This window comes from Podarcis pityusensis (assembly GCF_964106645.2).
Source record: "Podarcis pityusensis genome assembly, chromosome: 7".
Taxonomy (NCBI): domain Eukaryota; kingdom Metazoa; phylum Chordata; class Lepidosauria; order Squamata; family Lacertidae; genus Podarcis; species Podarcis pityusensis.
In genome coordinates this window covers 12,626,243-12,641,411 of record NC_138031.1, presented here as the reverse complement: position 1 = coordinate 12,641,411, position 15,169 = coordinate 12,626,243, and the positions used below count along the sequence as shown (strand labels likewise).

General features: G+C 46.8%; 2 long non-coding RNA genes across 4 annotated transcripts in view; one reads left to right on the top strand and one right to left on the bottom strand.

Moving 5' to 3' along the window:
* Positions 1–15,169, top strand: part of LOC308480952 — a 92,416-nt gene that overhangs the window by 59,614 nt on the left and 17,633 nt on the right. The gene's annotated exons all lie outside the window — the stretch shown is intronic.
* On the bottom strand, positions 2,311–9,413 carry LOC308480962. Its single transcript, XR_013988362.1, has 2 exons — positions 9,149–9,413; positions 2,311–4,305 (listed from the first exon to the last, which is right to left on the bottom strand). It is a non-coding gene; the product is annotated as an uncharacterized lncRNA (long non-coding RNA).

The window sequence follows — 15,169 nt, the reverse complement described above, 5'->3', positions numbered from 1 at the left end:
TCTCTCTGTGCGGCAAATAATTTGCAAACACTACCAGGGACTTCCTATCCTAAAACTAGCACTAATCCGCCCAGGAACCTTACCAAAATGCTGGAGAGGGTGCACCTCCACAGGCACATACCTCCACGTGTGGTGGGAGTGCCCCAAAATCCAACTATTCTGGACAACAGCCATATGAGAAATATGTAAAATAACTAAGCAAGTATTAGACATCACCCCAGAACTAGTCCTACTAAACATCTTCCAAGACAACAATGCCCACTTACACCACAAATAACTCATAACCCACCTACTTTCAGCAGCCAGAAACACCATAACTAGACACTGGAGAGACCTGTCAGGAGTAAGCATGGACCAATGGTACCAAATAGTATGGGAAACAGCCCTACTAGAAAAATTAACCAATAAACTGAAACTGACACGGGGACAAATAGAAGAAGACGCCTTTACCCCGGTATGGCTCCCCATTATTGCGTACACAGCCCAACAGGACAATGACAATAATCCACCAACAGCATACAAATCAATATGGCTAACCTGATCCAAAACACCCACCCACCCCACTCACACATGAAAACAAAGACCACCACAGCCAACCACAAATGAACAACCACACCCTAGGCCAACCACAAATGAACAACCACACCCTAGGCCAACCCCAACCTCTCTCACCACCAAAGGAACACAAGTGAACAGCAGAGAACCGGCACGAGTAACGCTGACACCAAACCCTACATACATTAAGCAAAATAGAAACACCACCACCCGACCCCCCCTCCACCTCTTTTCTTCCTAATGTCTCAACAAATGAAACGGATTTGTAAAAATGTTACATGGAAAAAATACGAGAGACATTACACATACTTATGTAAATCAAGAACATCTTTAATAATAAAACAGTACCGGGGACTTCCTATCCTCTCTGAAGGATGATTTTCCCGGTTCCATAACGAAGCACAGAGATGAGAGCGAGCTGGTGGCGATCAGCAAAATGTCTCGGGATAATTTGTTGAGGGATGGAGGATGTGTTGGGTGTAATCTGAGGACAGCGGCCTCCTCTCGAGGAGTTACATAACTCGCTTTCCATTTTGGCCGCTCTCTCCCGGCTAGGAATAGTCCCATCTTCCTCTGAAACCCAGCATGCCAGACCTCATCAATTACACATGCATTGTTGCCCTTTGGGAATAATAAAACCCAATAGCGGAGCAAACAGGCCGGTTTTGCTCTCTGGCAGAGACGCCTCTCCAGCCTCCTCTGCGCTTTTCTCCGGTTCCTGACTGAGTACCAAAACCGGAATCTCATCCCAGGAGCCTCCGTCTCCTTCAAACAGCCCCGGCTTATCGGCGTGCGTTTGGAACGCGGTGCCAGCTACATGGGTGTTTGGAGATTAAAAATAAATAGGAGACAATGGCACTTCCTCTTGGCTGCGATTTATCACTTAATAACAAGAGGGTTACTCATTTCCTCTGGAAAGTGTCTCTAAAAGTTTTGGAGAAGTGGTGCTGCTCTTGAGTTTCTCTCCCTGCTTCCTTATTCATTTTGTTATAATGATTCTTGCCTAAATCATGTCTCCTTTATTTGTTTGAATCGCTCTTTTCGTGTAGGGGAGTTGCTGGAGATCTCCTATCCTTAAATCCTTCTCAGCTCCGGCTTGTATCAGTTGCTACAGGCTCCCTTTATGTCATGGTAGCTGTTTTCAGCGCACCCCCCCAAAAAAAACTTTCTGCAGTTACATAGGACTTGCAGCTATCTGATGTCAGGAAATGTTTGATTAGGTGACTCATGGCTGTAGCTGGAACATCAGAGAGAGAGTTGTGTCAACCTTAGGCATCCCTGGCATGTTGATTGAACTTTCTCCCTTCTAAAAAAACCGGATTGACTCCTCCCCGTGGAGGAATATCAGTGTCCTTCTTTCCTTATCAGAAGCCCCAGAGAATCACGTTTTTTTTCCCATTCTGTCATTCCCTGATAGGATTCTCTGCGAAGAGGTCAGACTTCATTGCCACGGGCCATGAAAGGAACCTTTTGTAGCTGAAAGCAGCAGCCCTTTTTATTTTCTTCCTTTGCATATGCTCCTTAACACCAACATGGTTTTGTTTTTGTTTTTTTTAAATCACATCATTCAGATGTACTCAGAGAACCTTTCGAAAGGAAAGAGACATTTGCAAAGGGGAGGTCAGGAATCTTCCCACCTGAGTTTCCAGGAATAATAGGGTGTTGGTGACTTTGCTCAGCAGGGGTAGTCAATATTGTGCCCTCCCAATCGTAGAATTGTTGAGTTCGAAGGGACCATAATAATAATAATAATAATAATAATAATACGTTTTTATTTATACCCCGCCCTTCCCGGTTCAAAAACCAGGCTGAGGGTGGCTAACAACAAATTTAAAACACTTAATTATAAAAGCAGCATAAAATACAGTATGAAAACATGAATAACAATAAAATTCAAAAATCAATTTAGGGGAAATAAGCATTAGATAATCCCCAGGGCTAGCTGGCTGAATTGGTCCTACTTGGGCCAGTGAGGAGGCCAGGGGAGAATTAGCTGTGGGGTCTCAGAGCGGGTAATCTTCATAAAAGGGGAGGGGGAGGGAAGAGAAGGGAAATAAAAGATCAGGCTGAATTCAAATTAAAGGCCAGGCGGAATAGCTCTGTCTTACAGGCCCGACGGAAGGAAGTTAAATCCTGAAGGGCCCTAGTCTCATGGGACAGAGCATTCCACCAGGTTGGAGCCATCACTGAGAAGGCCCTGGCCCTGGTGGAGGATAGTTTGACTTCCTTAGGGCCTGGGACCTCTAAACTATGATTATTCATGGAACTTAAGGTCCTCTGAGGGTTATCTAGTCCAGGCTTCCTCAGACTCGGCCCTCCAGTTGTTTTGAGACTACAATTCCCATCATCCTTGACCACTGGTCCTGCTAGCTAGGATCATGGGAGTTGTGGGCCAGAAACATCTGGAGGGCCAAGTCTGAGGAAGCCTGATCCAGTCCAACCCCCTGCAGTGCAGAAATCTTTGGCCCAATGTGGGACTCGAACCCGTGACCTTGAGATTAACAAGAGTCTTGTGCTCTACCAACTGAGCTACACCAGGTCTCATAATCCTAGAATTGTGGAGTTGGAAGGGACCATGAGAGACACCTAATCTAACCTTTGCAAGAATCTTTTGCCTAACATGGGACTCCAACTCATGACTCATGCTCTGCCAACTGAGGTATCCTAGCTGCATCACGTTGGACTACAACTCTTCTCAGCTGCAGCCAGCATGGGCAATGGTTGAGCATCATGGGAGTTGCAGTCCAACAATATTGGACAGACCATTTAAGCCACTCCTCTGTTCTGCATCCTTTAGGGGAGATCAAAGTTCCGCTTTTAGCCGCAGGAAGCGGTGGGGGAACTGAGTGTGAACCACGATGACAGTGGTCTTGAAAGCTGTCTTCTGTGGGAGCTCTGCAGTTCCTCCACGAGATGGTCAGTCGCCGCGAGCAAGCTTCCATGAAACGCTGTTCCTCTGTCTTCTCCTGCAAAGTGCATCCACCCAAGAATTTGGGGTACTCCTGGATGCTGTCTTAAGTTAATGTGCCACAATTTGCGCTGACTCCCTGGGGTGCTGTGGATTCCACCCCCAGACTGCCGGCACAGTGCCCACATGTGTTTGCTGTGAAGCTTGAGGAACACACTGGCAGAGAGTCCTTCCTTTGCAGATGGGTGGGATATAAATAATAAAATTATCAGTTTTTGTTATTATGCAGAAGGTCCCAGGTCTCTAGGTAGGGCTGGGAATGTTCCCGTGTCTGAAAACCCTGGTGCTTGTCACTTTAGGCAGAACTGAACTAGATGAACGAATGGTCTGGTTCATCGGATTCCTACGTACATTTCAAAACTCATTGCATGCTCTTCCCAGCCTCTATGAGGGTGTGCCTTCGTTGACTTCCACCGTGGTGGCAACCAAATTCTGGACTTTTATTGAGTCTTCAGATATTGTGTAGTTTTGCTGGGTGAAGTCCCAAGTTCCTCCACATTCTGGATCCCCAGGTGGTGTTGCATTGAAATTGAACAGGTGGGGCTTATCCATCTCTAAATGACCATGCCCACCATCTAATTGTTCTCAGAATATCCCATGATCCTTTTGCTCTGCTGAGTGGCAGCATTGCTGTGGCTCTAGGAAATTTCTGGCTTGGACAACTTGATGATTTAAGTCCGCTGTTCCTTTCCCCGATGTTGCTATTGTTGCAGGCTGTTTTCCTTTTTTAATTCGGCAATAAAATGGCCCTGTTTATCTGGCCTTTTGTAGCAACAGGATGCCTGCAGGGAAAAGCCAGTGTGTTGAAAAAACTGAGGCCAGAACACAGCTAGCTTCTCTCTCCCTCCCCCCTTTTTTTGCACAATACTTAAATCACTTCCATAGCACTGACTTCTTATATTATGCAAACATTGGTGAATATTTTTGTGAAATTGTACATCTATCATAGAACATAGAATTGTAGAATTGGAAGGGACATCGAGAGTCAATCTAGTCCAACCCCTTCCATGCAGGAATCTCAGCTTAAACATACGTGACAGTTGGCCATGGTTGCTTTACAGAAGTTGCTTTGTTGTCAAATCCTTCCAAATTGTGGTTAATCCTACCTATAATAATAATAATAATATAATAATAATAATTTATTATTTATACCCCGCCCATCTGGCTGGGCTTCCCCAGCCACTCTGGGCGGCTTCCAACAAAATTTTAAAATACCATAATACAGCAAACATTAAAAGCTTCCCTAAACAGGACTGCCTTCAGAGGTCTTCTAAAAGTCTGGTAGTTGTTGTTCACTTTGACATCTGGTGGGAGGGTGTTCCACAGGGAGGGCGCCACTACCTCTGCCTGGTTCCCTGTAACTTGGCTTCTCACAGGGATGGAACCACCAGAAGGCCCTCCGCGCGGGACCTCAGTGTCCGGGTAGAATGATGGGGGTGGAGACGCTCCTTCAGGTATACTGGACCGAGGCCTTTTAGGGCTTTAAAGGTCAGCACCAACACTTTGAATTTTGCTCGGAAACGTACTGGGAGCCAATGTAGGTCTTTCAAGACCGGTGTTATGTGGTCTCAGCGGCCGCTCCCAGTCACCAGTCTAGCTGCTGCATTCTGGATGAATTGCAGTTTCCGGGTCACTTTCAAAGGTAGCCCCACGTAGAGCGCATTGCAGTGGTCCAAGCGGGAGATAACCAGAGCATGCACTACTCTGGCAAGACAGTCCGCGGGCAGGTAGGGTCTCAGCCTGCGTACCAGGTGGAGCTGGTAAACAGCTGCCCTGGATGCAGAATTGACCTGTGCCTACATGGACGGCTGTGAGTCCAAAATGACTCCCAGGCTGCGCACCTGTCCTTCAGGGGCACAGTTACCCCATTCAGGACCAGGGAGTCCTACACACCTGCCCGCCTCCTGTCCCCCCAAAACAGTACTTCTGTCTTGTCAGGATTCAACCTCAATAACTATGGTCTATTGAGAAGACAAACAAACCTATCTTTCACCTGTGGTTCATGGAGCTGCCTTCTTTCAGCTAACCAGAATTGAGATGGGTCATAACTTAGGTTTCTGCTGACCCACTAAACTGTGGTTAACCTGAAGCGGAAGTCTGATTCCCTTCTTGCAGCCAGAGCCTTGCTCTCGCAACCCTAAACCGTGGCTAGGCATGACAACCAGTGTGGCACGCATTGTATCTTCAATGGGGAGAGGAAGAAATCCCTGTTCCGGCAATTGAAAGTTTGGGAAGCAAATGTCTAGTCGTCAGGTTGAAGCTGAACGTTCTTCCTGCGGGAGCGGCAGAAGATCAGAGAAAAGGGATTAGCTTTGCTTGACGCAAAGGTAGCTGAGTCATAGGGCATCACCTCCTCCCCAAACCGAGGACCCACGGTGACAGGTGGATGCGCCGGAGGAGCTTAGCGCCTCGCCCCTGGCTACTTCTGTTCCATTTTCCTCCACCTGCTTATCTGTGCGGCGTGAGAAATTACACAGCGCCGGTGGTGCGTTCGCAGCAGCAGGGAAAGTGGCAAAGTACCTTTGCCAGTAAACACTTGACAAGCCTTTGTGCGTCAGCCCTCGTGCTCTCTGCCCCGGTTTCTCAATAACAAGCAAGATGACCTAGCTCTGTCAGTATTTGTGTGCCAGGGGAGAGAGAGCTGTTGTCTGTTTTCTCCCCGTTCAAGATCAGTTTGCTACTCCTGCCTTCCCCCGGACCTGTAAATTTAGCCTCATGTTTTTTGGCTGCCGAGACCTTGCCGGTCTTGCTTCAGCTGCGAATTGATTCCCGCCCGCTCTTGAGTCTTTTCCCTGCTTTCCTCCCTTTCTCCATCCCTTTAAGTCGCCTGTAATCGACTTTGGCTGACGTCCCGGAGCTGAGAGCTAGGCACACACACAGGCTGGAAAGGGCAACTTGAAACTTTTAAACCATAAAGCTGAGTTCTGTCTGCGCTATGGTGGGAGGAGAAATTCAAATGGATTTATTATTTCTCTTTGCTCGGAGATTACAGGAAGTTTGCACACTCCTCTGCGACTTTTGTCTGGAAAATCTGGACAGCTGCTGCCGGTCAGTGTAGGCAGTCCTTAAGCTTGATGGGTACCAGCAGTCTGACTCAGTAGAAGTATGAGGCAGCTTCCTATGTGCTATGTTGCGTTTCTCCAATACCCCTAAAAATCTGGAGGCTGCTTGCCTTGCCATGTGGGACCGTAGCTTAAGAAGAAGAAGAAGAAGAAGAAGAAGAAGAAGAAGAAGAAGAAGAAGAAGAAGTACCCTGCCCACTTGACTGGGTTGCTCCAGCCACTCTTGGAAGCTTCCAACATATATAAATTTATGGGACCGCCTCTCTTGGTATGCCCCACAGAGGACCTTAAGGTCCATGAATAATCATAGTTTAGAGGTCCTGGGCCCTAGGGAAGTCAGATTATCCTCCACTGGGGCCAGGGCCTTCTCAGTGATGGCTCCGACCTGGTGGAATGCTCTGTCCCATGAGACGAGGGCCCTGCAGGATTTAACTTCCTTCCACAGGAACTGTAAGACAGAGCTATTCCTCCTGGCTTTCGATTTGAACCTAACCTGATCTTTTATTACCCTTCCTTCCCTCTCCCTCCCCTTTTTATGAAGATTACCCACTCTGGGATCCCACAGCTAATTCTCCCCTGGTCTCCTCACTGGCCCAAATAGGACTAATTTAGCCAGCTAGCCCTGGTGATTATCTAATGTTTATTGGATGGATTTTCCCTCTAAATTGATTTTTGAATTCTGAATTTATTGTTATTCATGTTCTATACTGTATTTTATGCTGTTTTGTTGCATCAATTAAAGGTTTTAAATTTGTTATTAGCTGTCCTGAGCCCGGTTTTCTGAACCGGGAAGGGCGGCGTATAAATAAAAAAATATTATTAAGACATAATAAAACATTAACACGTTAAAAGGCTTCCCTATATTCTTCCTAGCCCAGGATGGTCCATTTTTGACTGATGGCTGGTTGCCTAGGGAGACAAACAGAGGGTCTCTCCATCCTTTCACCTGGACGAGCTCAGGGTTAGAGCACCTGCTTTGCATCCAGGAGGACCCAGGTACTGCCCGGGGCATCTCCACAGGTAGGGATGGGGACAACCTGCCTGAAGCCCTGGAGAGATGCTCTATCAGTCAGTATGGACATTTCTGAACTAGATACTCAGCATAAAGCAGCTGTCTCTGTACCTACAAGGGCATGTTGCAGCTCACTTCCTTTCAAGGGAACCAGTGCTGTGTGATGGTTATGGTGGTGGGCTGGGACTTGGAGGTCTGGGGTTCAAATCTCCTGGTCAGCCATAGAATTGTAGATTTGGAAGGGACTACCAGGGTCATCTAGTCCAACCCCCGCAATGTAGGAATCTCACTGGGTGTTCTTGAGCCAATTGCTGTCTCCTAGCCTATCCTACTTCACAGGGTTGTTGTAAGGAGAAAATGGGGAGGGGGAGACCCTTGTCCGCCACCTTCAGCTCCTCGGGGCGGGGGGTGGTGGAATGCGAAATAAAAAGATGATAGATAGATAGATAGATAGATAGATAGATAGATAGATGATAGACAGAATGGTTGCTTGGGAATGTTCTCTCTTGTGCAGTAAACTCCAAGCTCTGAGTTTCAGATCCTTGTTTGTCATATTTTTCTGCTTTTTTTAGTGGGGTGGAGGCTGTTGAAGTCACCACTCTGTGGCCTAGTGGTTAGAGCGTCGGCCCAGGACAGGGGTCAGCAAAATTTTTCAGCAGGGGGCCGGTCCACTGCCCATCAGACTTTGTGGGGGGCAGACTATATTTTTTTTTTGGGGGGGGGGAATGAACGAATTCCTATGCCCCACAAATAACCCAGAGATGCGTTTTAAATAAAAGCACACATTCTGCTCATGTAAAAACATCAGACAGGTCCCACAAATAACCCAGAGATGCATTTTAAATAAAAGGACACATTCTATTCATGTAAAAACACGCTGATTCCCGGACCATCCACGGGCCGGATTTAGAAGGCAATTGGGCTGGATCTGGCCCGCGGGCCTTAGTTTGCCTACCCATGGCCTAGGACCTGGGAGACCAGGGTTCAAATTGCTGCTCGGCCACTTGATTTGAACCCGGGACAGTCATTTACTCTCAGCCGAACCTACCCTTGTAGGGTTGTTTTGAGGATAATTGGGGGGGGGGGCAGAGAATTGTGGAAAGCACCTCGAGCTCCTTAGAAAAGGAAAGGTGGAGTACAAATGTGAAAAAAAGAATGCCAGATATGTACCAAAGTGCGATTGCTTTGTACTTCTGAGTAGCCGGGAAGAACTGTAACCACATTGGAATTCAGGTCCTCTTTTTAAATGACTCTCCCTCAGACGTTTCCATTCGTTTTGTGCTGGGCTCATCTCCCTAGCTCATTCCAGGGCTGTGGTTCGTGGAGAGAAATAACCTCATTGTTTTGCTACCTCCCTGAGTGGGGTGAATCAGCAAAGTAGAGAAAAATCTTGCTATGGCTCTCTCCCCTCTCTCTGTGTAACCACGAAGCAATAATACAGCAACTTGCTTTTTAAAATTGCAACGAAACACGGCTGAAAGTTAGCATGTGTCATGCCCCTGGAGAGACGGGAGAGGGGTTGTTCTGCTTCTAGAGTTACTAAGCACTTACGGTAAAAAATCTCCTCATCATCCTGAATCCCTTCCAAAGCTCCAAACTCTCTCTTTTTTTTCGCCCATGGGGAACTGGCAAACCGGCTGTTGCTGTTGCTGCTGCGTCACTCAGATTTCTTCCCCTTTCGCCACGCCGTTTGGGAAATGTGGTCTCTCAAGGAAATGCAGTGTGTTGTCTTAGTGCGAATAGCAAGAGATTGCTCTTATGCAATCCTGCCTTTCATTTGCTTCCAGCCTGATTGGCGAAGAGGAAAAACATTGCGATGTGATCTGATGAAGTCGTAGTCCACAAAAGGGTGTGCCGCAGGGCAGTGTTGTTAATAATAATAATAATAATAATAATAATTTATTATTTATTATTTATACCCCACCCATCTGGCTGGGTTTCCCCAGACACTCTGAGCAGCTTACAGCATATATAAAAACATAACAAAGCCTTAGACATTAAAAAACATTCTGATACAGGGGCTGCCTTCAGATGTCTTCTAAAAGTAGGTAGTTCTGTATTTCCTTGTCATCTGAAGGAAGGGCATTCCACAGGGCAGGCGCCACCACCGAGAAGGCCTTCTACCTGGTTCCCTGTAACTTGGCTTCTCGCAGTGAGGGCACCACCAGAAGGCCCTCGGAGCTCGACCTCAGTTTCTGGGCTGAACAATGGGGGTGGAGATGCTCCTTCAGGTATACTGGGCCGAGGCCGTTCTGCGAGAAGCCAAGTTACAGGGAACCAGGCAGAGGGCCTTCTCGGTAGTGGCACCCGCCCTGTGGAGCGCCCTCCCACCAGATGTCAAAGAGAACAACAACTACCAGACTTTTAGAAGACATCTGAAGGCATCCCTGTTTAGGGAAGCTTTTAATGTTTAACAAACCACTGTATTTTAATACTTTGTTGGAAGCCGCCCAGAGTGGCTGGGGATGGCAAAGGTAGGCTGGTTACCCACCTTTAATTTAGATTAATTGTTTAGTTAAGAAATTAGTTAATTGAGTTATTTAATTAATTAAGCGATTTTTAAAAAGGGTCAGTTGATCACCTGCCTCTTGCACTGCTAGCTGTCTCAGCTCTGGAAGCATATAGAAGCCTCTTGCAATTCAGCAGCAATCCAGAAAGGATATGTCCTCTCCCTGTTATATCTCAGACTCCAGCCAGAAATAGAACGTGAGTTATTGTTAATATAAGGGGTCAGTGAGCCTCATGGCGAGCCTTAAAATAGATATTTGCCAAATATTCTTCAGAAGGAGAAGGGAAGCAGAATCCTGCATCTAGACCCTTTATTTTGACAGTACACAGCATCTGATTCAGCCACTTGCATTTCCAGATAAACGTGCAGTCCCAGTCATTTCTGTCAAGGCTGTACCTGGGAAAAAACTCCCCACAAGGGAGTAAGTGTGTTGCGTCTCTTTGATTGTAATAGGCTGCAGAAGCATCGCCTCAATTATCATAGAATTGTAGAGTTAGAAAGGACCACGATCTAGTCTAACCCCCTGCCCAACGTGGGGTTCAAACCCACGACCCTGCGGTTATAGAGTCTCATACTCTACCCACTGGGCTACCCCAGAATTAATTCCAGTTGTTCCCCGTAAGTGGGGAGAGATCTCCCCTTTTCCACATTTTGTCATTGGAATGAATGCAGTAAATTGGCATCTGTACCAAATATTGGCCTGGCGAACGGGTTACTAGCCTATTTGCCCAGAGAGAGCGACCATAGCTCAGAGCGTCTACCTTGTATGTCGAAGGCCGGCAGGTTCGATCCCCGGTAATTCAAGGTAGGGCTGGGAAAACCCCCTGCCCAGAACCCTGGAGGGCTGCTGCCAGTCAGTGCAGACAGCTCTGATGGACCCAGTGCTCCAGCTCTGCATAAGGCATCATCTTCCTAGGTTCTTATGCGGGGCTAGGGACTTGTGCATTATGTGCTTGCACAACTGTGCTGTGGCCACCTAGGGTCTGGGAAGCAGCCACAGAAGTAAGAAATGAAAGATGCGTTGGTGTGGCAAAAGATGTGTAGGCTCAATCACTGGGGGCTACCGGCTTGGGTTTGTTTCACACGTCTCAAAGAATTGTTGGGATCCCATTGGGCCTCCCTGTCTTTTCATTTGCAGCTGTTCTGGGGCAAAACGACAGCAGGACAGCTTGGATTTCGTGCTTTGAAAGTCCCCAATTTCCCACAAAGCTGGGACCAGCTTGGAGTATATTAGATGGTTGGCGGCAAATCTCTCTTTACGCCTTCCAGGAATTGATGGTTGCCTTGACTTAAAAGACTCTTGATATACTGCTGGTGTGTGTGTGTGTGTGTGTGTGTGTGTGTGTGTGTTTTAAACAAACAACCACATTTTCCACCCTTCTAGTAGGTCAGATCTGCATCTGCCACAATTTCATTTTTCTCTCCATCTTATTTACATGATGAGTCTGTCAGCATTTCAGGCCCTCCTCTATAAAGAGACATTTGACTCTTTTTCTTGAAGCTGGGCAGCCCCTGTGGCTGGAAACTACCGATGGGGGAAGCCCCCCCAGATTTTTCTCGTCTTGCAAGAGAGCCTCTGACCAGTCGAAGGGAATTCTGCAAGCTGTAAAAATAAATCCAGCTTGCATGCATTTTAATTTTTTTTTTTTTTTAAAAAAAATCAACTTTTTATTGTGCAGCCAAAGGTCCAGATATCAAGGCGTTCACCTCCAGTGGTGATTTTGAACTGTTTGTGACCTTGTAGAATGATTCTGACATCTCCACATTTCCTGGGGATTAAGTCCCCTCTTGGTTTCCGCTTTAAATTGTGCCTCTTCACCACTTTACCAAGGCTTACTCACAGGTAGTTGCAGACCTGAAGATATTGTGATGGGATGTGGGCATCGGTAAGGTAAAGGTAAAGGGACCCCTGACCATTAGGTCCAGTCATGACCGACTCTGGGGTTGTGGCACTCATCTCGCTTTATTGGCCGAGGGAGCCGGTGTACAGCTTCCGGGTCATGTGGCCAGCATGACTAAGCCGCTTCTGGCGAACCAGAGCAGCGCACTGAAATGCCGTTTACCTTCCCGCCGGAGCTGTACCTATTTATCTACTTGCACTTTGACGTGCTTTTGAACTGCTAGGTTGGCAGGAGCTGGGACCGAGCAACGGGAGCTCACCCTGTTGCGGGGATTCGAACCGCCAACCTTCTGATCAGCAAGTCTAGGCTCTGTGGTTTAACCCACAGCGCCACCCGCGTCCCCGTGGGCATCGGTTAATGAGAGGGGTGATTGAAAACCCTGAGCTTCTGATTCCGACGACCAAAATTTATCAAGTTGCAGAGCAAACTTCCATCCACTGCAGCAGTAAATTCTAAACCTATTTGATTTAACAAGTTACCTCTTGCAAGAACTTATATCCAGCTCTAGAGGCCCATGTTTAACCAAAAGGAAAACCAGCACAACCATTCAGCAATTGCTTTGTTTTTAAAATGGAATCAGACTTGACGACTGCTCGTAAATCCTGGGAGGTTTAATTCTCTCGTTTTTCAACAGTAGTAACTTGCATTAAAGACCAATGTTTACTTAAAAACATGAGGCTGAGGCTACAGTCATAACACACATGCAGATGCTGAAAGCTGGTGCGTTTCTGTGTGTTATGATACAGTACAGTTGCCACGCCACCGGCTTGAAGGATTACTACCGCTGATGGGCTGGCCCTCTGCCTGACCTCCAAGCCCCCAAATGGGGTGTTTCTTGTGGCAGGGATGGGGTGGATTCTTTGGACCCCCAAAGTCAGCCTTCAGCCTTCCATCTGGGGTTCCCAGATGTACTTGGACTACAACTCCCATCAACCCTGATGATTGACTGATTTGGCTGGGGATTGTGGGAGTCGTGGTCAGTCGTGGGGATTGTGGGAGTCGTGGCGAATTCGAAAATTCGCCAGGCCCATTGTGCAGCTGGCTACCAGCCCTTTGCAACCACCGTTCGAAATTAGCCAGTGGCTAGGGGCATTTTGCACCTGGCTCTCAGCTATTTGCGACCAAGATGAGGATGCCTAGGCATCAGGATGGACCCTAACATCTCTACCATCTGGAGATGCATGCCTGGAGATCCTTGGATCTCGAATGTTTTCACACACTAACAACGCTTCCTATATATGCCAATATATATGCAGACTTTCTCTGGATAAAGTGATTTTTCTTCTTTTAAGTTCTCAAAGTTCTTAACCTAGCTCCGGGTTGTCATCTGAACTAGCCAGATGTTAACTGAGAATCAGTCACAGTCGGACTTCCGGGTTGGCGCGATCTGGAAATGGCGGATTCCCTCCGAGTTGCGGAGGGAATCGGCTCAACTGAGGACGGGTCTTGCCGCGCCGGCGACGCGGGGACCCCCAAAAACCGCAGGCGCTGAAGCCTGCGGACTGAAGACTCGGCGGGCACCTTAAGCGCCCCCCCGATTCGCGAAGAGCCTTTTTAAAGGCTGCGGAGAGGATACGGAGGCTGGCGTGGTGCTGAGAGTCGATCGCTACCTTGGTTGAGTGCAGCCGCGAGCCATGACTGGAGAGCGCTGATTCCCTTCCTTGAAATTCGGACTGAAAAGAATAACCCGTGAGTAAAAGGAAATTGGACTTTATGAATATTATCCCGTGAATTTGAGACGACCGGGGGGTGTACTAAAAGGGAGTCCGCACCCCCCCTTCTTGCAGACGATCTAAAGCAACGAAATAAGATCTAAGCTGGAGTGTCTACCCTTTGTGGGGTGAGTTGAAAAAGACATCAACTTCCAAGATTTGGTAAAAAGTAACTTTGAGCTGGAGAGTGGAGTGTCGAAAGATTTCTTTCTGTGGTAAACAACCCCCCCCCCCCGGGCCCGGGAGCGTCCTGCTTTTGAGCTTGGGGAAGAGGTGCGGAGTTTGACAGCTGTCAAAGCTGTCAAACGGACAGTTTAAGTGGAAAAACTGCTATTTAAGATCCCTCTGGTTAAAAATGAGTTACAATTGAGTTAAAATTGTTGGAAACAAAGTAATAACAATAAGTTGGAGGATTGTTGGAGAGATTACCAAGTAACCAGAGTCCCTCTAGGGGGAAGTCTGTGAAATTACAATGGCTGTGGATGGAAAGTTACTGGTGGAAATCGAAAGAATGTTTCATTTGGTGGGAATCTTACAAGAGCAGAGATTAGCTATGAATAAACAACTTATGACCTTGACTTCTGGAATAAGCAGCTCTGCTGAATGTATTGAGGACCTGGATGAGAAAGAATCCACAGCCGTATTGGAAATGATAACTAAAGAAGTGGAAGAGACTAAACAAGAAGAAGAGAAAGTAAAGTTGGAAAGCACCAACCAGGAGTTGGCATCTGTGGAATATAAACAAAGAGACCTTTGGATTTCATCTACCACAAATCTGCGAAAGATGCAAAAGATGAAGAAGGAGGACCCGGGAGCTTATGGAATACAGGAACTTAAAATAAAGAAATATGAGGGGGGCCTCCAATTTGATTTTGATTTTGAAGATGCAGATTTTGTGGAAATTTTCCAGCAGTTGCTTTCAAATATTCTGGTGAGAAGAGAAAATGGTTGGATGGTGACAGAATTCTTTCGAGATTCGAGGGCCGACATAAAGGATTACCAACAAGACCGGCGGAGAGGGACGGAAAGAGACTTGAAAGCCTCGGACGTGAGGAACCCAGGCTGAGAACTGATATTTTGGACATGTATTGGGAAGGGACGAAAACCGGGGATGGGAGGGAGGGAAGAATAGAATTCTAAAAACACTCAAGACTTTTGGGTTTGGTTAATATGATTTTTATTTAAGACAAATTGGGAAATCAATGGAAGAGAATTTGAATCCAACTTAGGAAAATTTACTTTATTTGTATTTATAAATTTTAAGATGATTAAGAAGAGAAATACCAATTTGCTGATACAATTTTGGGAAGTGGGATGCATGAAGGGGGGTGGGGGGAAGTCTGGGAACAAGGTTAAGAAAGTGGGATTTTCTGAAACTATACATGTTTTTGTCTTTGTCTTTTTTGTGTGTATTTGTCTTTATAAAAGGTGAAAAGCCAATAAAAATTTC